Here is a 21642-nt window from a genome sequence, read left to right as displayed (position 1 = left end):
ATTAGCAGGGTAGAATTTTTTTTTTGCCGATCTGTCTGGGTGAGATACATAAATATTTCATAAGTTATGAAAGTGACTCTCTAGTACTTCTGATTCTTAAGAAGATTCAACATAGTCTCTTCCCATGCTCAACGTTCACCAGGGAAATTTTATTTGAGAAATGGTGTATTCTCAGACATACCTTTCAACATGGATCAGAGAACAGGACGCCTTGTGGATTTTCTTAAGGGAGTTCCATCAGAACCAGGATGAATCCCATCACTCATAATTGAAGCAAGAACGTGGACAAAGGAAACTGTTGCGAAGAAGTGAGTGGCAGGATTATGGTGTCCTTGCAACGATGCACTGAAATGCATATCACTTGAAATTCCTGTCTTTCCTAGCCCCCCTCCCCATTTGCCATATACCACCACAATCCCTGGAAACAAAGGGTTCTAAGAACATGTGTTATTGGGGAAAACAAATTACAGGCTAGGGCTGCATCAGCTAGGTAGAGGACATGTATGCTTTTGAAATACCATTAACCAAAAAGGGTTGCCTGCATCTCTCTAGTGTTGAGATGCCACTCATGCGTCAGAAGCATTTCATGGCAGTTTGTTTCATTAAGCTCTCTTACTTTTTCACCCATAAAAAGAGCCAAGTGTTTTCAGGTCCCAACCCCATCTACAAGCCGCATAACTGTTAGGATCATGCAGACTGTGAATACAGAAAACCTTGTTCATGGACAAGTGAAATCTGCTGGAAGGTCACATACCAGACAACTGTACCCAAGGTGGTTTGCATTTATTTTGTTCTCTGTCAAAGAAAGGAACCGAATCCAGTTACGTGCCGGCGACCATTGAATTTTGGTTGCTTATAGCTGTTGATCCACAGGCTTATAGAATAAATCCATGACTTTTCTTTGAATGCTTGGAGAAGTGTTCATGGGCAACCCTTTGTATTCACTTGGTAGAAGCCTGAAGATGACTCTTGTTTTAGTGAAGGCATATCCTAATGCAAATGAATCACTTCTTTTTTGGCTACCTCCTAAGTTTTTGCTCCTTTTTACCAAAATATCTTTATAAGCATTTTGGCTAGAGGACATGATGGGTGCTAATGGCCATGATGTTTGATTTAGGCATCATTTCAGCTTTAGGAATTTAATCCCATTCTGAGAAGGCCTCAGCAATTTCATCATCACATTTGAGATTTACTACCTTTTTAAAAATGAATGTAGTATCTTGCCATTGAAGGACTGTGAATTCAAGTCTGTAGATCCAGTCACAATAGCTATGATTGCTAGGACTATTTTCACTAGGTTGGTAATTTAGTCAATCCTTGGTTCCCAATGCAGAGGTTGGGTGTTGATATGAAAGGCAAAATAAGTGTCTAAAAGTAAGGAGATGCAATAAATAGATGCTGTTTTAACTGTGAACCTTGTACTACAGTTTTTCTTGCATGTAGAAAATCATCACACCTTCTGCCTGTGCATTTAGCATAGGTGTAGTAGCTTGATCCAAGTGCAAACAATCACCAAGCATTGTTACTAAACGCGAGTGTGGCGGCAATATCCTCAAAATGGGTAAAATGTCAATCACTCCAGACCAGGTAAAATAAAAATCTGCTTTAATTTTCAATGCTCTCCTAATAGCCGAGGTCAGTATATTGTGCAAAAACTGCAAAGTGTGCATGATCCAGCCTGACTCGTATTGTCAAGCTCCGCGGCCTTTATCAATGGAATAATAAGCAGCCACTTGTTCTCCTTATACACTGAAATATAAGCCAACATCTGTGTTACCCTCCAGTTAATCAACTAAATACAACATCCGCACTGGAATTAATACAAATACTTAAAATAGGCAGTCAATAAGTATGTTTGTACATATTTTATGTATTTTACAAAAAAGAGAAACGTAACCGTAAATTATCCTGTCTCATTGAGCTAAGGATATGTTATAATATACACTTCCTATTAATATTGCTTGTTTTAAAAAAATGTTTTTTATTTGTCCTCATTATAGATGAGTGAGAGGTTTATTGGCAAGCAATAAGTTTATTCTCGGATCCCCCCCAAGTGAGCTAACAATACCATCTTAGTTGATCAGGGGATCCGACAAAACCAGCTGCAATCATCCTTTAGAAAAGGTATACGCACTATACCATATCTCTTCCCAGGTATCACTTATAACATAAGCATTGGGCCTTACAGGTTTTTAAAAAAATGTTTTAATGTGTTTACAGGATATTCTATGCTCAAATTATTAACCCAATTATTCCAGACCCCCCACATTCTAATTCTTTTTCTTGAAGAATTCGCAAGATCCAGTCAATGAATGAGTTTCACCAAGGAAACCAAATCTAAGAGCGTTGGAGGTTGAGGGGTAATCCATTTTATGCAGATTTCCCTTCTTGCAAGCAAAAATAAAAGTGAGACTTGTAAATTGGAAAGATTATAGTTTAAGCTCTCTTCCAGAAAAACCCTAAAGATAACCAAAATCAGGCTTACATACATTTATTGCCCCAACACCTCAGTGAGAGTCTTACCGACATTATACCAGAAACCCTGGCTAGAAGAACACTGCCAGAACATATGTAGATCATCAACATCATCAGAGGCGCACTTCGGGCAGACTTTCTGCCAATTTTGAAAGTTTCTTTGGGGGCCTAATATGCCCTATGGAGTGTGAACATATGGTTTCTCTTAAGATGGGCAGCTTTAAACACATTCCATAAAGTGTGCATCGATACTTGCCATAGATATGTTACTTTGGTCAAAGGCAGGTCTTTTCTCCAGGGTTCTTCCATTGGTAGTGGTGGTGGCTCCCCCTTAACCAAAAGCCAATACCATTTGGAGACCTCCTACGTTGATTTTTTATTTTTTTATTTTAAAGGTTTTGTATAGCGCGAACAAGACCCTTATGGGTATCAGAGCGCTTCACAAGTGAGGTAGTTAGGCAAACGCAGCATAGTACAAAAGAAACGTTGATGAAGGGGTCCCCGTAGAATAATTTCATGGCCTTAATTTATTCCTCCCTCTTTATCTAGTTTGGCAGCCCAGCTTGCTAACTGATAAAACTTAAATCTTGAGAGTCTTTGAGGAGTGAAGTTGGAGAGTACTTCCCATTGAGGAAGATTGTTCTCTTGTAAGAGTTGGCCCCAAACCAGAATACCCCCTTCCAATAATGGCATTGAAAATCTATCTTTTAGACAGCTAGGCGTCCCTGGGGAATTCCAAATGGGGGTCCCCTGAACTAGAATATGTAATATTTAGAATCTTTCTTGTATAGTACCAGACTTCGCAAACCGATCTGAACACCTTAAGTTAAATTTTTCTAAAATATTTGGGGTGTCCAAACGTGAACAAACCACCATCACCACCCTGGAAAGTATTTTTGGCCATTGCTTGAAACATTGGGGAGAAACCAGATGCATTAAACGAAAGAGGCCTTACATTCTTTAATTGGAAGGCATAACAATAAAGTCAAAGGTCGGGACCAGCAATGCCTCCCTCCAACTTAGCGCACCGCAGCTTCCTCAATGCAATACTAACCCCGTTGTTAGACCAAAGAAAGCTATTTATTAGAACATGGAGATCTTTCAGGGAAGAAACATTAAAATGTAGGGGAATCAAATCAATAATAAAGCGAACTTTGAGAAGATAGACCTTTTGATTAAATTAGAGTGTTCTAGTATAGTCAATGGAAGACCACTCCAAGATCTTAATAATGTGGTAATCTCTTTCTTTTTAAGATCAAGGTTTACTTGTGCTAACTCAGATTTTATGTGCAATTTGTACACCTAAATATCGAATTTGCTGCTTAGTTGTCACGTTGCTAGGTGGTGTATTCTAAGTCATGACTTCGGTTTTTGGGGCGTTAATTAAGTACCCAGAGACCTCCCCGAAATTTATCAAGATTTCCTCTAGACCAGGTAGAATAGTAGTGGAGTCCCCTAGAAAACACCATTAAGTCGCATATAAAGCTATTTTCTTTTCCCACCCTTCCCACTCAAAGAGAGCAAAATTATAGCTAGCCCTAATACTACAGGCTAATGGCTCTATATAAAGATCAAACAACAAAGGGAAAGGGGGCACCCCTGTCTCGTCCCCCCTCTCCAACTTAATTGATTTCGAGTGATTACCATTAACTATGAGTCGAGCAGTAGGGGTTTTATAACGTTACTGATTGCTCTGACAAAGTGGTCCCCTAGTCCAAACTTTCGAGTCCTATAGGTTAAAAAGGCCCAATATACCCTATCAAATGCCTTTGCGGCATCGAAAGCAAAGATCGTAAGAGGTAAATTATTAGCAATATCAATCGCACCGATTAATTGATGAGTTAAGTCATGGCGTTGCAGACCCTTAATTAACCCCCTTCTGGTCAGGGTGAATCAAAAAGCTCATTGCTGGGTTCAACCTCCCTGCTAGAATTTGCGCAAAGATTTTATAGTCGCAATCCAGCAGAGAGATAGGCCTATGTGACTCACGTTTTCTTGGGTCCTTATTTGGTTTTAGAATGAAAGACAGCGGCCTCATCCCACGACTTGGGGTTTACACAGCTCTCTGAAAAGATCCCATCCAGTAAGGTGACAAGTACCAGGGCGATCTCCTCTATCAAAGCTATATAACATTTGTTAGTAATACCATCAGTGCCTGCCGCCCAACCCCTTTTTAGATGATTTATTACAGATTTGAGTTCTATCGGAGAGATATTCTGATTTATTTATCCGAAACTTCCAGGTAAGGAGCTTCCCACATCCTTCACTGCATTTGTAATTGGCTAAATTACTCGCTTCCCACTTTTACCTAGTGATGTCGTCTGGGTGGTTTAGTAGCAGTTGTCTTTAAGCTAAAACCTCTCTACTCTCCTCGCTACTTGAGTTCTTATCAAGGTGGGTTTTACTATTATTCCTTGCTCTGGCGATATCATCTTCCAGTTTCTGAATCGTCCTTCTACCCTCCTTGAATTTTTTGGCTGCCAAACCTATTACACAACCTCTTAAAAAGGCCTTGTAAGCGTCCCAGATTACACCTAGTGCAGGTCAGTTTTGAGCTGCTTCCTGAATGGGAGGAGTGCGGATACCTTGCGAAGGTGTTCAAGCAGTTGGTTCCATAGTTGTGGGACCAGGACAGAGAAAGCTTTGCCCCCTTTGGATGCAGTATTGCAATGTTGAAGGGCTAGGTGGCAGACCTCGGCAGACCGCAGTATATGGCCTGGAACATAGTTCTTAAGGCGATCTATAATGTAGGCTGGGGCATGCCCATAGATTGCTTTGTGGGCAATACAGAGGCCTTTAAATGTTGCTCTCTGCCTGATGGGAAGCCTGTGCAGCTTACCCAGCAGCAGGGTGGCGTGAGACCTTCTCGGGAGTCTGAAAATCATCCTGGCTGCATCGTTCAGTACCACTTGTAGTTTGTTGATACGTTTCTGGGGGAGGCCGATATATAAGGCATTGCCATAATCCAGCTTCAAGACAATAGTGGCCGACACAATTGTCTGTAATTGAGGTGGTTGAAAGGAGGGGGACTAGTTTACGCAACTGCCTCATGAGACCTGTACATGTGCTGACCACTGAAGTGACCTATTTGGCCATGGAAAGCTCGGAGTCCATTTTTATGCCCAGACTTTTAACAACCGGCACTGGTGTGGGGGTGACACCTAGCTCCTGGCGCCAGAAAAGTGTAATGTGTTTTAACATACAATGTTTTGTTAAAGACTTCTCCAATAGAGATAAAGCGGATATGTATAGGATAGTATGATTAATGTAGCATATAGGGTTGAACTGATTGATGTTTGTGTTTCACCACACAGGTTTTTAATAGACTATGTGCAATGTTTTAATCATTTGAGAGTCAATATTATGGTCTTGAAAAAGATGGAGACATAAGATAAGCCATCGCAACGCGTCAACGCCTAGTTTTCTACACAATCTGGGAACAAAGGCGTTGGATAAAGAGTATAAATTGTGAAGCTTCAAGTTCCACGCCTTGGATATTGTCACATCACGGATGTGTATTTGTTAATGACATACTGTGTTTGTCTGTTAGTGACTCTCCTTTTTAACTGTTATCATTTTTAATGTTATGTGTGATTATATTGTGATTAGACTTGTTAATAAATGATGTGATTAACCACGAACATGAGCTATGGTATGAACTACAACTGTCGCTCCCTTTTTTTTTTTATAACAATAAATCTTTTGATAATTTTTCAATTGATTATGTGGTCTGGCTATATGTTAGCTATATATGGTTCAATCTTCTTGAATACAGATAAATGATAAGAGGTGAAATATCAAGTTTGTATGTGACGTATGGAGTGGATGTTGTGTAGCTAATATAATCCGGCCCAAAGGATACCGCTTTTTAAACACTGTATAGTGGCCTATTCCTTTGGCCTCAAGGGGCTCCTCTTTACTTCTTACAGCCAGAAAAGGTCACTCCAGGGGTTGCTTTTGGTGGGGATGACAAGGACCTCCGTTTTCTCCAGATTCATTTTCAGTGAATTGGCTGTCATCCAGTTCACTGTAAATCTGAGAATGTTTTGTGCCAGATCATGCACATGGGAGGAGTTGTCAATACAGAGGATGAGTTGGGTGTCATCCGCATAATTGAAGACTCTGCAGTCCCAACTGGCTAGGGCCACCATCTGCGGCTGTAAGTATATATTGAAAAGGAGAGGGGACAGAGCAGAGCCACCAAAGGTAAGGATGCCACTATCTGATACCTGCTCACCCAACTGAATCCTCTGGGACCGGCATGATAAGAAGGATTCTAGCCAGCGATGTGCCAACCTGCAGTTTTCCACAGCAGTGAGTCTGGCTAACAGTTGTGCGTTGCTGACCGTATCGAACCCCGCTGATAGTTCTAGTAAGATCAGGGCGCTCAGTTTTTTGTTGTCCGGCATAATTCTGAGCTCATCGAGTACTGACAGCATTACCAACTACGTACTGTGGTGGACTCTAAAACCTGCCTGTCGCCCCTGGAGTAGGTGATGTTCTTCCAGGAAAGCCGAGAGGGTTGTAAGGACATGGTATTCCGCAACTTCCGCCAGAACAGGAAGCTGGGAGATGGGCCTATAGTTTTTGGGGTTAGCAACGTCTGCCCCTGATTTCTTTAACAGGAGGATACCTCTGGCCTCCTTCATGGTGGATGGCAAGTTGCCAGACTCCAAGGAGTTGTGTAACCCCTTCGACGCTAATGACAAGGTCAGCTCGTCATGGGCGTTACCTGCGCTGCGCGCATGACGAGCTGACCTTGTCATGTAACGAGGGTTTTTACATATCGCAGCGCACATCGGGAAACCCCGCTAGCGCGCAAGCGGTTAATAGAGCGAGGATCCGCCTTTCCAGCCCAGGAAGGGCCATTCGGAAGATCCTGGGAGGGCAGGGTCCTGCAGGGGAGCCCGATATGGTCCGATTCATCAATGATGTCGGAGAGGTTGAGTCTAAGTTGGGAAATGTGGTCAGTACCTTACAGGGGGAGGGGGGGACTTGGAGCTGAACCAGGGAGCTCTGATTTAATAGGGGTGTTATCAGACCTAGGTCCTGCAACAGAACTTTACCAAAGGATCCCATCTTTGTAGATACCTCCCTGCCCCATTTGAACTATCCAGAACATGATTTAAAAGAATATTAAAATCGCCCCCCCCATAATAATAGGAAAATTAGACTGAATCAGATAGCTATATATAGTGTTCAGAGGTCCCTCATCATCTATATTCAGCCCATAGTAGCATACAAGAGTAGACAATTCATTTTGGATTTTAATATCACCAATGATCCATCGCCCCTTGGGATCTGCCTTGATATCACCTAACGTTGCTTTGGCCGAGTATTAAATCATCAAAGCCACCCCTTTATTATAGCAAGCTTGTGGAGTATGGATAGAAAATTCCATCCAACTCTGCTTGACCCGAATCAATTCCCATTCCTCGAGGGTTAAGTGGGTTTCCTGGAGAATAACTATATCATACTGTCATTGACTTAGATATTGAAGAATTCTCCTTTGCCTACTCAGAACCCTAAGGCCATTAACATTCCATGTACATTTTTAATTAGAAGCAGAGGAAGAGCTTAAAATTATGCCTAAGCCACCATGCGAACACTGTCGTAGACCGCTAGTAAAACAGTTGCTCAAAAACCACTCTGTTTATTTACAATATCCTGTACATTATACCAACAAGGACTTTTTTATTGTCTTTTCACCTATTATGCTCCCCACCCTGTGAAACTCAAGAGTAACTTCCTCTAACTGTGCCCCCCCCTCCAAGGGCACCCTCCCAAAACCTGATCTGGGCCTGAAAATAATAACCCAGCAAAGCCCTCCCCCCCCCCCTCCGAAATACATGCTAAAGAAAGAAAACAATAGGTTATCCCTGGGCCTTAATTTGCTCTATAAAGGGGCCCACCTCCTTAGGCTCTCTGAAATTAAACATTTTTTTTCACATTACTTTCAGAAGAGCGCGGAACCTCAATTGCACTGTTGCACCTAAAGATCTCAGTGTTGGAATGAACTTCCCCAATTCCCATTGTCTGCCTTGCGTTATTCTAGAAAGATCAGATCTAATCCTAAACTACCAATCTCTCTTAGCAAAGGAGCCAGCTTTAAGTGCAATGGATAAGACTCGTTCCTTCAAAAGAAAAGTTTTAAAATTAACCAAAATGCTTCTGGGAGTTTTCCTATTTAGATTTTTTCAGAAAGGATCTCTGAATTCTCTGAATGTCGGCTTCGAGGTTTACAAGGGCAATCATTGGCATTAACTGTTTCAACAGATCTATAAAAAAAACTCTTGCTGTTTTCACCCTCCACCCCCTCTGGTACATTAAGAACTTGAATGTTGTTACGTCCACTATTGTTCTCGAGGGCTTCTATTTTGTCCAGCATAGATTTTCTCCAGCTTTTAATGATTGAATCTCAGCCCGATTGGTTTTTACTTCCTTATTCAGGGCCTCAACAGAGGCTTCCATCAAACAGATCCTTTCCATCATAGCCGAGATTTTAACCTCCAATGCTTCCCAAGTGTCCTGGATTTTAGCCTGGTTCTTTTCTGATGTGGCAACTTATTCTTAATATCCAAGGATAATCCCTCTAACATCCTCATCAGATCAGATTGTTTGGTGCTATTAGGGCCCATGGGGGCATTGAGAGATAATTGCAAGGGCTCGTCAGGAAATCCAACAGGGTCAATATCACAGTTCCCCAGGACCTGATACCTATTTGCAGTTGGAAGATCAGAATAAGTCACCTGGTCAGCCAGCGCATTGTCAACTATAGGAACCACCCTTCTTTCGGACATTTTTCCTAAAGGAGTTACAACATGGGAGGAAGACTCTGCCATCACTGATCGTTGTATATTTTTTTGATACATTTTTTGATGTCCCTTAAAGTACGATCTGAGAGAGGGAGTTCTCAGTTGAGATACTTCTTTCAGCTGTCGTGTCGAAAGAGGTAGGGTTTTTTCAAGGCTGGGAGAGGTCTTCTTACTCACAGCTTTCCTACCAGCCACTGCTAGACCCCAAAGCTAAAAGAACAGCAATAGTGCTGCTTATAGACTTAGAATACTCAAATATTTTATTCCTCAAAGCATATCTGCTCGTGGCCTGGCCCTCCGTAGACTCGGTTAATTGGGGAGCTTGGCAATAGCAAGCTCTGCCCGGAGTGACCCTAAAAGAAATCCTTGTGTAAATATCAACCCAGGCGGTCAGAGAACATAACTTGCCCACATAATAGTGATTGGACGCAAAAAACCTACTTCCGTAGAACAGACAGTTTATTTTAATAACGTAAAATACATAGGACGACACAGGGCATTCATATAGAGTATAAGACAGTTTTAATTAAGCCCAAAATCTAATACACAAAAAAATGCAATAAAAAATTACACAGGAAAAAATAAAACACAATAATCACAATTTCATAAAAACAGGGGCAAAATATTAATTCAGAAATTAATTATAAAATGTGTTGTCGACGCGCGTTTCGGCGACCAGCGCCTTCTTCAAGACAAACAGATTTCCAAATTCCTAAATATAAAAACATAATTACTTATATAGCAATACATTCATTTAAATCGAGAGTTGAAAAAAAACAATTAATCATAAAACAATAATTGCTCATATTCATAAATCAAGTTACGATCAGAATTAACCTTACATTTCAACATTTTGCTTAAACTGTCAAATTCTTTAATCACGGAAGTAGGTATAGTTATAATTATAAAGCGAACCCAATGCATAGACAAGTAGTCCCACCTAAGGGGAGAATTATATAAGAAAAAGGGATAAGGATTTCAGTGCTCATTTGACTTGATAGATGTGAATGTAGGAAACGGTAATACACCAAACAGAATATTGTTGTCAGCACACTCACATGATGAGTTTAAGGAAATGTGCATTAAAGTAATACAATGTATTTATTTTGCCATCTGTGGCTATTTGTATGCACTCAGATTAGTCTTTATGTTTTTCCATTATCCCAGAACAGAGTAAACAGGATGAGGATACCAATAGGACCTAAATACATAGTCTCTGTTTTAAATTTATCGTACCCACAGCTACGAGAGTTTTCCTACCTCACAACTTTATTTGTATCTCAGTTGCCGCTGTCAATGATCGGTAATTGTTATAATTTGATAAAATATTATATTATAAGATTCCTCTTGTCTCCTTTTCAAGACGGATAACTATTTAAAGAGAAAAAAAGCGGAAAAACCAAAAGCAGTATCAAACACAATTCGTGTAGAAAGGCAGATTTTTAGACCCGGCTATAATCAGTCGTTTCAGTAGTAAAAGGAACATACCCTATATATAAGGTTAAAATGCCTCGGCTCCACTTTCCTGAACCGGCCTTGATAAATTAGCTCTGGTTCGATCTTTCCGTTTCTGAAACGTGCAACGAAAGAAAAAACGGAAATAAGTGAAGGTTTCTACCTCCGGGTTGGATCATAAGTACCCATTTAACAATGTGCCGATCTGCTCGTAAAGAGGCGATGTCATTATGTTAATAATAACCTACCTTTTAGTGTGTGCGTATAATGCTGAAAGGTGGTTTCTTGCCAATTACTATGTTGCTGTATTGCAGAAATGGACGAGGCAATGCTGCAAAGTTTACAAAACGTAATGTGTCAGATTATTTCAATGGGGAATTAAGTTGGAGAAACAAATAAAGCACGGCCATGTAATGCGATGCAACATACCTCTGACGGTGTACATATATTTCAAAAGGTATTTTCTTTTCAGGCGATATTTTCTATTCAGTATTAGTTGCAGCTGGGTGACGAGGATAAACGCACCAATGCTGAAAAAATATAAGACGAAAAGAAATCCTGACTGCCGCTCGCCTTTCAGCAGCTACGCTGCCAGCTACAGAGCACGCGGGCCAGGCTGTCATACAGGAGAAAACAAACAAAGGAATTCCTCAACACCTTCAAACCAGGAGGGACGAAGTGATCCTCCACGTGATCCTCAAATCACTGTTGTCCCCTCTAGATCCGGGTCTCAACTGCAGCCATCCAGCACACCTAATGTTAACAATTGCATATAATGGACAAGGATCCACTACAATCTACCACCTTCAATCACTGGTCACCTCCACTGACCTAAATCTTGCCAGTTATTCTGGGGGGTTTGGATAATAACCGCTCACATTTCACCACTCCAGACCCTCAAGACCCTCACAGCACCGAGAGCAACGAGGGGGGGGTTGGCTGGGCAAACAGGTAAACGAGAAAGCAAACCCCTCACCAGAGGTCCCTGCAGAGACCACACAAGAGACGGCAAAATTTTTCCGCCGCTCCAGTCTAATCAAGTCTGGTCATGTCCAGAACCACCGGGGACAGCGAGAGCAGCAAAAATCAACGGGCAAGCAAAAGCGTCAAGTGCCTCACCAGGAAGCCCCACAGGACGCCAGCACACCGGCATAGAGTCTTCGCCTGCTCCGATCAAGACCGGAGCACCAGAAGCAGCAGGGGGGCAGCTGAACAAACAAACAGCCAATAGACCGGCAGACAGGAAAGAGATACGCCCCACCAGAACACCAACGCGCCTGCACTCCGTCTCCGCCCAACTCGATCTGGTTGGGTCTCGGACGAAAGCCTTGCCCCCGCAGCGTTCTCGCAGGAACCAGAGCCGGAATGCTGAGAGGCGCCAGAGAAAAACCCCCCAACAGACGGCAACAAGCGTGAGCCAGACCAAACCAGGTAAGGGGGTGGACCTCTTCAGGTACAGGATTGTTTAGCTGGCCCAGGGATGCCTCAAAGCAGATACATTCGATGCATGCAGTCCGGAGGAGCGAGAGAAGAAGCCTATGGCAGGACTAACCCGCCGCCATGTTCCGTATTAATATTGCTTGTTGATACAGCTCCAATTCTGTCTAGTCGTAATACATATAACTACCTTATCTGATCCCATCTATTTGAAGCCTAGTGTATTTAATTCATTAAAAACATGCACACAATCCTCTTTATTTAGCCATCCAGGTACATTTTTCTATTTCTGATAAATTATTCAGTTTCATCTTGCTAGGCAGATCACCCTATTTCCTGTATGCACTTTAGAAGTCAACTGGTTTATTTTGCACAATTTTGGGCCGTTGGATAGATCACGTCTACATTCTTTATTGCATGTAAACCTTCTAAAATTCGAAGATTCATGAGTCAGGTCGTGCGCCCTATATAGTTCCACTCGGAGGTGCGTATAAGGTCCTTGTTCAAATAATCGTTCAAACAATTAAAAACACCTTCATTTGAAAGACCTTCCACTTGATAGTGTTTTCAATATGTTTACAATTATTGCATCCAAGATTACATATTTTCCACAAACATGGAATCACTAAATAGAAGATAACCAATGAGTACCTTTCATTTTGGCAAAATGACTACAAGACATAACATTACATGAGGATTTCACCTTTTATTTATGTAATGTTTAAATAATCTAAGATTAGATATCGAACTGAGAAATTATATTTTAGAATGTTTCAATGTTTGCACAGTATTTATATAATCTGCTTACTATCAGTGGTGTGCTTAGTATTCAGTCTAAAATCAAATTAATTTTTTAACTCCACTCAGTTTCGGGACGAAAAGCACTTCCCTTCTACTGTTCCTCACTTTGGATCGTGTGCTGGCTATGATCTCTTGTGAGAATGCACTTTGCCTGAAACTTTGTTGCCTTTTTTCTGCCTCGGTCAAAACCATCAACATTTGAGAAATTACTTTGTGCTTGAACATCTTCCACATGGAATGCTAGATATCCATTTCTCTCAATAGCAGAAAAATCTAGAATGAAGTTTTATTATATTACTAATATACATTTTAATTTTCTCAAAACTACTATTGTAATTAATCTGCATATTATTGTTATTATGATGGGAGGGGTGGCCAGCAAGATGGCCCACTGGCATTGTTAAACTTTGGCTCCCGGACCCGCTGTTAAGATCCTGCAGCATCCTCCTGCCCTGAGGCACCTGCGACCCCAATGCTGCTGAGGGTTGTTTGGCAGCCTTCCACAGAAAGCTGTCGAGACCCAAACCACCGACATAAGCCACAGGAAAGCCAATCTCCGCGCTGGAACTTCCAGAGGCACTTGGTGTGGCGAGAGGCACCTCGCTTGTCTGAGAAAGATACTCCGCCCGTAGGCCTGCCAGGAACCTACACGACCGTCCTGAGAGACCAGGCAAAGACAATTTTGGGATCCAACAAATGCAAAGCGACAGTGGAGCTAGAGGGGCTTGAGCGTCCGCTCAAAGATCTTGAGGTGCCCCTTGGAGATTCACAGACTCATTGCGCCCTAGAAGTGCTCCGGAGGGAGTATCGCAACTTGGCGCAGGGAGAGATTAGGAAATAGCTGGCAATACACCACCGCCTGTATGAAACAAGTTGCTTGCTTGGCTCAGCAGACTGGAGAAGGACACACAATGGGTGGGATGTATTCTTGATGAGTCAGGGAGTCCTATTCAACAGATAGGGACATTGCGGAGACTTTTGCAAAGTTTTATGCTTTGTTCTACGACGCCCAACTGCAGTCACATACCTGGACGCGCTGGTCATGTGATGATGTCAGTAGAACATCGACTGGTGCTGGAGGAACACCTTATGAGGTAGTCAGTAATTGTGCTCCTTAAACCGGGTTAGGTGCCGGGCCAAATGACCTTCCAGCCGAGTTCTTCAGGCTCTGCTCAGGACAGCTGGATCCGTATCTGCTTGGTCTCTTTAGAGAGGGCCTTGAGGTGGCGTGCTCCCGCCGAATCTGCAGAGCGTGTTCAACGCCGTGATTCATAAACCGGGTAAGGTGGATTCTAGTTGTGGTTCCTATCGCCTGATTTCTTTGTTAAATATGGAAACAAAGATGCTGACCATGATTCTGGCCACCAGGCTCTTGATGGCAATAGTCCTACTCGTTCACAATGATCAATCAGGTTTCATGCCTGGTAGATCCCCCAGACTTAATCTACGTAGTCTGCATATTGGATAGTAGCGATTCGCCAAAGGACTGACCTCCATGTGTTTTTGCCATTGGATGCCGAAAAGGCGTTCAACACTATTCACAGGCCCTTTCTTTATCAGACCCTGTAGAAATTTGGCTTTGACCCAAACTATAGGCAGTGGATTTCCCTGCTATACCATGCCCCCACATCGACGGTGAGGGTAAATGGCGTCCTATCATCTGCCTTATCAATTAGAAGGGGCACCCAACAAGGGTGCTCACTGTCTCCACTACTGTTTGCACTTACCCTAGAGCCTTTGGCTGCTGTGGTTTGTGCTTGTCCTCACATGCATGGGTTTAATATTTCTGACTCAAACTAATCTGCAGAGAAAGTCTTGCTATATGCTCATGACCTACTTCTCTGTGTCACCAAGCTGACTATTATGATCCTGGCAGTCTTGCAGTTGTTTAGGACCTTCAGTGCTCACTTGGGTTACCAAATCAGTTGGGGCAAATAGGTTCTCTGCAACCTATCTAGAGTGGTGAGACCACTCAAGTTTTGCGCACTGTTACACCTGGTCAGTGGGTCAGACCAGAGTCACCTTCATATTTTTATAATGTATTCTACATTCAAACTATACACAAAATTTAACACATGAATCTCAACACTACAACATAAATGTTTGCTTTTTAATATGCATAGATCGACAAGAGTAATTTGTATCATTCAACTGTATTATTGACAATTCATAACAGTTTCACAACAGAACTACATAATCATGCTTAGTAGTAAACAGTTGTAGCGGCCCTTGTAGTAGCCCGATGCATTTCGAGTCCCTTCGGACTCTTCCTCAGGGGCCTGTAAATGGGGACCAATTTTTAAACATGAGTATAATTAGCTCACTTTTAACATTCCATAATATCAGGCAATATAATACGGAGGCAACAACGTACAAAAATGTCAGAAATGATTGTCAGGGAACATTTTAGAACGGATATTGAAGTGTACCTAACAAATAGAAAAGCCGCCACCACACCACTGTGTAAAAAACTCAACCACCTCAAGGTAACTCATACTCACATTAATGATAAACACACTCCGCCCTGCCTGTGGACAAGATGACAATTACTGACCAGCTCTAACCAAAAAAAATTTAAACTAAAACCCTACTTCGTGAAAAACCTTACCTCGGTTGCTTTTTACTGCGCACTACCGCGTTACTCCCTTTTTTTTCAATACCAAATCGTATCTGTGAACAAACATGAAAAACCATGCTCAAAACCTTTCTCCTCTTAGTTTTTTCCTCCGCAATGCAGGCGCACATCGCCAAAAAGCTTCCTACCTTACTAGTCGAGTTCGTGTTCACCGTATACTCCACTAATCTCCACGGAACATTCTGTAGGCTTTTCTATTTGTTAGGTACACTTCAATATCCGTTCTAAAATGTTCCCTGACAATCATTTCTGACATTTTTGTACGTTGTTGCCTCCGTATTATATTGCCTGATATTATGGAATGTTAAAAGTGAGCTAATTATACTCATGTTTAAAAATTGGTCCCCATTTACAGGCCCCTGAGGAAGAGTCCGAAGGGACTCGAAATGCATCGGGCTACTACAAGGGCCGCTACAACTGTTTACTACTAAGCATGATTATGTAGTTCTGTTGTGAAACTGTTATGAATTGTCAATAATACAGTTGAATGATACAAATTACTCTTGTCGATCTATGCATATTAAAAAGCAAACATTTATGTTGTAGTGTTGAGATTCATGTGTTAAATTTTGTGTATAGTTTGAATGTAGAATACATTATAAAAATATGAAGGTGACTCTGGTCTGACCCACTGACCAGGTGTAACAGTGCGCAAAAGTTGAGTGGTCTCACCACTCTAGATAGGTTGCTCAGTTCAGAGGCATGGTGTTTGGACAAACGTGCCACTTTTGCAGCACGCATGGTTATTAAAACAACAAAAATTATATATTTCTCTAAATATTTCGTATAAAAAGAGGTGTGCTTCTCATTTGTAAATAAAATTTAAATTGCAAATAGGTTCTCTGTCATCCCCATGACCCACTTAATTTGAATGCTCTTTCCTGAAGTCTTCAGGTGACGAACGACAGCGTCCACTACTTGGGCATCTATTAAACTCCCACAGAGAGCTGTGTCTGGGCAAAAATGTGGGTCAGCTTTGCAGGACTTCCATGCAGACGCCAAGAGGTTGGGAGGCGATACAAAAGGGGATGATGGACGGAGCGTTTGAGCAAATCAAACACTCACCCCTAGTCAACTGATCAGGGTTTAATCCATCACCATTCTTTAGCTCACTCCGCAACCCCAGTTCAGACATGGCCATATGAAAATCAGTCTGACCCGGTGCCTCATGGAAACAGTCCAAGCCGAACTGCTAAAGCCATGTCTTCCCTGGACTGGAAACAAGCATCCTGGGACCGGTTTCTGGCATTTCAGTCGTCATCAGCCAGGCAGGCTAGCTTGAATCCAGTGGCAAAGTGAGCAAGGGACTTACGTCTGAGCATACCCTGCCAACTTAGGGCGAACAAAGCGATACAAAAGGGGATGATGGACGGAGCGTTTGAGCAAATCAAACAGCCCCCCCCCCGTCAACTGATCTGGGTTTAATCCATCACCATTCTTTAGCTCACTCCACCACCCCATTTCAGACATGGCCATATGCAAATCAGTCTGACCCTGTGCCTCATGGGAACAGTCCAGCCCGAACTGCCAAAGCCATGTCTTCCCTGGACCGGAAACAAGCATCCTGGGACCAGTTTCTGGATTGAGCAGTGACTTCTGAACACCTGCAACCATTCTCTGAACATGGTTGATGTCTTCTTTCCAGCCAGGTGTCCCTTGGCAAAAACTGTATACGCCTGTCGTTGGGACAAATTTGTGCATTGGTGCGGAGCTCGGCAGATAGACTCCCTTGAGGCGAATTTATCTGATGTTTTGTTTGGTTTTTCTCTATCCCGGCAAAGCTGTGCTCTGGGCTCAATTAAATTATACCTTGTGGTCTTTTTGTGGTTGCTTGATCAGCCCTGAATGTTTAAGCTTCCATTTGTTATGCGCTTTTTGAAAAGTTTACAATATTGGTTTCCTCCCTCTTTGTCATGCCTTAGTGGGACCGTAACTTGGCATTTCCATTATTCCTTCCCTTTGAGATGCTTCAAAGCTGTCCATTGCAGCGTCTTATCTTAAAGACTGTGTTCCTTGTCGCTGCAACATTGGTGCGAGGTGTGAGTCAGCCTCAAGCTATGTGTCAACCCACCTTTACACCACCTTCTTCCAAGACAAACTGGACTTTAGGCACAAGCATCTTCCTTGCTGAAAGTTGTGATGCAGTTCTATGTCGACAAACGTATCCCCTTGCTGGCATTTTTTGCTCCACCTCTCCCTCTAACGAGAAGAGACTCCATTGCCTGGACCTTAGGAGAGCGATGAGCTTTTACCCCCATCATACCAAAGCACAGCAGGTGGACTATCGGGTCTTTGGCGGGGTTCTCTGGAGTAGAAAAACACAATGTTTTGCAGAAGAAAACCATCTACTGCTGGATCATACTCTTCATTAAAATAAGCTATGCACTGGCAAGAAAGCACTTCCGGCAGGACTCTTTTTATTCTTCCAGAGCCGCAGGGGACTATGCCAAAGAAGATGGAGCAGTGTTCACTGTAGATATCAACAAGGCGTTTGATAATCTACAATGGCATGCTGAGTCCCTGCCCTGGACAGAGGCCAGGTGGTCAAATGGGTGTCCCTCCATACGTTCAAGAAGCACTTTTGTCTGGACAGCAGTGTTCACTGAGAGGGGAACCAAATGGGTATAGCTTTGGTATCTAATCAAAGAGGTGAGGAATCTGTGGCTAGAAGTCTGTATCAAAAGAACAAATTACTTACCTTTGGTAACGCTCTTTCTGGTAGACTGTCTAACCGCACAACCCTCACCTGCCCACTCATCATCCCCATTCTGTGATGGGATCTCATTAATGCATAGTCAAAAGTCCAGAAATCTGCACACTGGTAACAACCAATTTGCTATTGAGGCTCTGCGTCTGAGGACATGGGCAGCCTCGAAAGTAACGTATGTCAGAGTGCTGGAGTGCCGCCTATATAGGCTCCTCATACCATTTCCAGAGCGGAATGGTGTCAGTGTGGAGGCACACAGCACCACTTATCCGCACACAGAGATACTAATGAAAAGTTTCCAGTTCCAGTATGATGGCTGGTGAATATTCAAAAGGTGAAGCAGTTGTGGCCAGTTAGTCTCTACCAGAAACCGACTTATCAAAGGTAAGTAACCTGTTCTTACAGACTTAGTTGAATTGCACCCTCTTTGTGACCGGCCGATAGACCCTCTTGGTTTGATGTTGACCCTCTGGGTGTAAAGACAAAGAGGTAATCAATTCCTTGGAGACTTCTACCTTGCCAGTTACACCAAAGAGTCCTAGCAACTCTCTGCCTGTGCCACAGAGCACCCTAGGGCAGGTACTGCTTGGCTTTAGTGGAAGTCTCTCTGGGCATTAAAGAATTCATTACTTTGTTACACTTTAAGAATAACCTACAGTGGTAGTAAACCCACCCTGTACATGTGGCTACTCTTCACCACTATCATTAGTTAATGAGATCTATAGATTTGATTAGACTGACCCATAATTGAATGCACTGTATTTGGTGAAGGGAATGAGAGCCCCTTAGGTAGCTATTTCCAATAAGAATCTTTCTGTCTCACTACTTGTGATAACTTTAGAACACACCATAGCAAGGTCCTGCTCTATAGATTATAAACAATCAGTCTTCAAAAATTGATTTTTCCTTGCAGAAAGTAATGTTTCTAAACAACTTGAAGTACTTCTGCAAAATAATGAAAATATCCAATATTGAAGTAGGTGCAGTTAGAGCTGCTACAAAAGAGCAAATAAAAGCATTAAAATCAATTAACATATTTAAATCACCATCCGCTGCAAGGTTGTCACTTTCCTGAGGACCATGATCTAGCAGGCCTTCTATTAGCGAACCAGTTGCATCTGAACCACAACGAGAAAGGCAAGGAGAGAATGAAAGTCAGAATTAGATGCCGCCTTGCTTGTGACCTCTTCAATGATGTTGCCACAGAGAATTTCTGAATTGCCTTTTTGATAAGTAGTGACCACTCTTTCGTCCAAGGCTTAGGCTCCTCATTTAAAATATGAACGTTATAAGATGTGATTTTGGGTCTCAAAATGTCACACTCTGGACCCATATTGAGAGAGTCTCGAATAGGTATAGCAGGAGCGGGAGTGCCGCTGTTTTCAGAAGGGCCACCCTAACCACTACGGACAGCGGCACGGACCCCCAGGACTCCATGGAGGAACGAAGAGACCATATCCCCCTATCCACGTTGCCCTCCACTAGGTCCACAGCTCTGTGATATATTTTCACCCCCAGGTACTCCAAACAGGTGGGCTCCCATTGGAGGCATCCCAGCCTGTCCGTGTGGAGGGCCTGTCCAACGACGTGGGGAATAGTCTTGATTTTTTCCAGTTCACCCTCAATCCTGAATAGCGGCTAAACTCTTTCAGCTACTCTTAGCACCTCTCAGGTCCTCCTCTGTTTCTTGGAGACATAACAGTAGGTCATCCGCATATAGGGCTATATAATGGTGGATCCCCCTTACCTTCAGCCCCTCAGTCTTGCCCAAACCGGGCACTTAGGCCAGATGCTCCATGGCCAGTGCAAATAGCAGCAGAGACAGGGGACATCCCTGCCGTGTACCCCTTTCCACACTCTGACTCCAGGAGATGACCTTCCCCATGCGTACTGTGGCTCTCTGATCCATGTACAGTAATTTCAACCAGCCCACGAAGCCCTCGCTCAGTCCCATTTTCTCCAGTATCTTCTACAGATAGTGCCATCTACACTATCAAACGCCTTTTCGATATTATCAGGGAACACTGCTGCATCTTCTTTGGCATAATCCCATGCGTCTGATATGGCTACGAGTCTTCTTATATTAATTGCTGTGTTCGTTTGCGGAATAAAGCCAGCCTGATCCGAGTGGACTAACTTGTACATGCGCTGTAATAGTGCGGTCGCTATTATTTTGCTCAATATTTCATGGTCCATGTTCAACCTGTAAAGAGGCCTATAGGCTGTGCGATCATAAGCCGTCTTCCCAGGTTTTAACACTGGAACAATAAGGGCCTCTCTGGTGGTGTCAGGTAGTATTTTCATTTCTCTAGCTGCCGCCTACATCGAGACTAACCTAGGAGCTAGCTTCGCTGCATAGGTCGAGTAGAATTCTGCCGGTAATCCATCCGTTCCCTGTGTTTTGTTATGCACCATGTGCTTACTGGCCGCTTTCACCTCGTGTAGGGAGATGTTCCCCCCCCAACCCCTCTGCCTCCTCGAGCTCCAGTCGCACAGTCTCATTCTCTCTAGATGTTCCCCCTACTACCTCGTCCTCATATGGGGAGCCCTGCAGTACAGTCAGGCATAGTACTGGGCAAACATAATGGATCCCAGATATGACCATGCCCAGCTGCTTCCATGGCGCTGAGTAGCACAGTGGATCTCTAGTCTGCATCACCCACAGTTGAGCATGTTGTGTTTATATTGCATATGCAAATTGCGAACTGTCAATTGAAATCCTTTATTTTCAGCATGAAGTAATATTCTTCTAAATCATTCAGATCTTAAATAATTGCCAAAACGCATGATAAGGTTTGCATATGAGGGCACCTGAACCCATCGCTAGACTGCTAAATGAAGTAATTGGGTTATTCCCTTTTTTTGTCCTCATATGCCACCATGAAGTAATTGTTATTCAAGATACACTCATTCATTTCTGTAAGCATGGGATAATGGGAATAGTATGAGGCTGACCTCTCTTGTAAGAAGTACCTACCAGCTTCAAGGCATCAATAGGTTCAGTACTGGTATATAATACAGATGCGTCTATATTAACCACACAGTATTTGTTGCCAAAGAAAGTTTTATTTTCTGCTTAGGCATTGATAGAATCACGCATGTACGGGCAACCCCTCCATATAGGGAAATAAAAATCTACTGAATGGCGGAAATAGCCCTGATTCCCAAACCTGGGAAAGACCCGGACCTGTGCGCCTCCTACCGCCCCATCGCCCTCCTTAACACTGATCTTAAAATTTACACCAAGGTCTTGGCCAAACGACTTGACCCACACATGCCGGGCCTGGTGAATCCGGACCAGGTGGGATTTATCCGAG

The 21642-nt window shown here is 42.9% G+C and overlaps 1 protein-coding gene and 1 long non-coding RNA gene across 3 annotated transcripts in view; one reads left to right on the top strand and one right to left on the bottom strand.

Moving 5' to 3' along the window:
- Positions 1–21642, top strand: part of CYB5A (cytochrome b5 type A) — a 180868-nt gene that overhangs the window by 136161 nt on the left and 23065 nt on the right. The gene's annotated exons all lie outside the window — the stretch shown is intronic.
- Positions 9732–14955, bottom strand: LOC144829059 (uncharacterized). Of its 2 annotated transcripts, XR_013610586.1 has the most exons (3): positions 10994–14955; positions 10551–10860; positions 9732–10002 (listed from the first exon to the last, which is right to left on the bottom strand). It is a non-coding gene; the product is annotated as an uncharacterized LOC144829059 (long non-coding RNA). The 2 variants fall into 2 exon arrangements; XR_013610585.1 differs by having other exon boundaries at positions 10551–14955.

The sequence above is a fragment of the Lissotriton helveticus genome, chromosome 4_1 (genome assembly GCF_964261635.1).
Source record: "Lissotriton helveticus chromosome 4_1, aLisHel1.1, whole genome shotgun sequence".
In the NCBI taxonomy this organism is placed as follows: Eukaryota; Metazoa; Chordata; class Amphibia; order Caudata; family Salamandridae; genus Lissotriton; species Lissotriton helveticus.
The sequence above is the reverse complement of the archived record's forward strand: the minus strand, read 5'-3'. Positions and strand labels throughout refer to the sequence as shown.